This window comes from Solanum stenotomum, chromosome 6 (assembly GCF_019186545.1).
Source record: "Solanum stenotomum isolate F172 chromosome 6, ASM1918654v1, whole genome shotgun sequence".
Lineage (NCBI taxonomy): Eukaryota > Viridiplantae > Streptophyta > Magnoliopsida > Solanales > Solanaceae > Solanum > Solanum stenotomum.
Genome location: NC_064287.1, coordinates 15,097,230 through 15,098,741, shown reverse-complemented (window position 1 = coordinate 15,098,741; position 1,512 = coordinate 15,097,230). Strand labels below are relative to the sequence as shown.

Below are 1,512 nucleotides of genomic sequence, written 5' to 3'. Positions count from 1 at the left end.
CATCTACCTTTAAAATACCTGCCATTTTTTGAATCACAGGTTTCATTCTTCATCCATTCCATTCAGGGTTGTCCTGAGAGATCATGTTCAGCAAGATGAATAGTTCAGGATATGTCTTCTCCAAAGCCTGACCACCTGCAGCTGAATCAAGTAGAATCTTGGTGTTAGGCTCCAATTCTTCAATGAAGGTATGGACCAACACCTCATTAGATTGATGATGATGAGGGCAGCTCATCAATATCAATTTAAACTTGTCCCAAGCTTGGTACAAGTTTTCTCCCACTTTTTGCCTAAAGCTCAAAATGTCACTCCTCAACTTAGTTGTTTTTCCAGATGAAAAAATTGGAGGAGGAACTTCTGTGCTAGATCATTCCAAGTGGTAATTGAGTTTGCGGGCTCTGAGTTTAATCATCTTTTTGCTTCCCTAAGCAGATAAAAAGGGAATAAAGTGAGCCTCACATAATCCACATTCACTCCAACTAGAGTGTACGTATCACTAATCTCGAGGAAATTCTGAATGTGAACTGTTGGATCCTCATGTGGCAGACCAATGAACTGTGCATTAGTGTGCAGTAGTTGCACCATACTCTACTTCAATTCAAACCTCCCACTAGCTTCAGGTTTCTGAATACAAGAAGTCACATCGGTGGGATGTGGGATTGCCACGTCTCTTACTCTCAACTCAGCCATTATTTCAGGTTCTTCTTCCTCAACTCTTGATGCTGGAGTTGTTGGTTCAGTAGTAACAAGAGGGGTCGGATAAGTAAGTCGTCTTTGCCTTCTTTGGTAGTGAACAAACCTTTCCGGTTCAGCTAGAGGCGATACCAATCCTTGATCGTCGTCTAGTTTGAAACTTCAGATTAACCTGCAACATTGAACTGCTAAGATCAAGTTGTCAACACTTTCTTTTTTACTGTTGAAATAAAAAAATCAAATAATTTCTAATTCTAAAGTCCCCGGCAGCGACACCAAAAACCTGTTGCGGCCAAATCGCACACGCAAATGCATGTGGTTGTTCAAGTATTAAAGTGGCTCTTTTTAAGAGCTGGGTATCGTACCCACAAGGACTTACACTTAGAATTACTTAACTTCTCTAACTTTCAGCTAAACACAAGTGTATTCAAGATTTAAAAAGTGATTTGGTTTCTGCTTCTAAGATTATAACAAAATGTAACAAAAGTGATTAAATTTCAAGGGTTTAAAAATAGTGATTGGGTAAAGTCTAGGGCTGCAGCTTTTATCAGGACTCATGCAATCAATATCATTAATATGAGCATTTATCAATTATCGAATCAATGAATCACAGGGTTAAATGTATCATGTTCTCTCGACCTCTAATCACCTACGATAAATAACACCCTAACTATATCGTTGAGTGGGGTTAGGATGGATTAAGTATCGAGCATTACGATTTCTTCTTGTATGGTGAGCCAAGCATGGTTTCTAGGTATATCCCTATCCTAGACACAAATTAACCCTAGTTATTTAGAATTAATCATGCTCCTTATGCCC

At 38.9% G+C, this 1,512-nt stretch overlaps 1 non-coding gene across 1 annotated transcript; it reads left to right on the top strand.

The window, feature by feature from the left end:
* Positions 1 to 212: 212 nt before the first annotated feature.
* Positions 213 to 319, top strand: LOC125869496 (small nucleolar RNA R71). The gene has a single exon (XR_007446858.1). It is a non-coding gene; the product is annotated as a small nucleolar RNA R71 (small nucleolar RNA).
* The last annotated feature ends 1,193 nt before the right edge of the window (positions 320 to 1,512 follow it).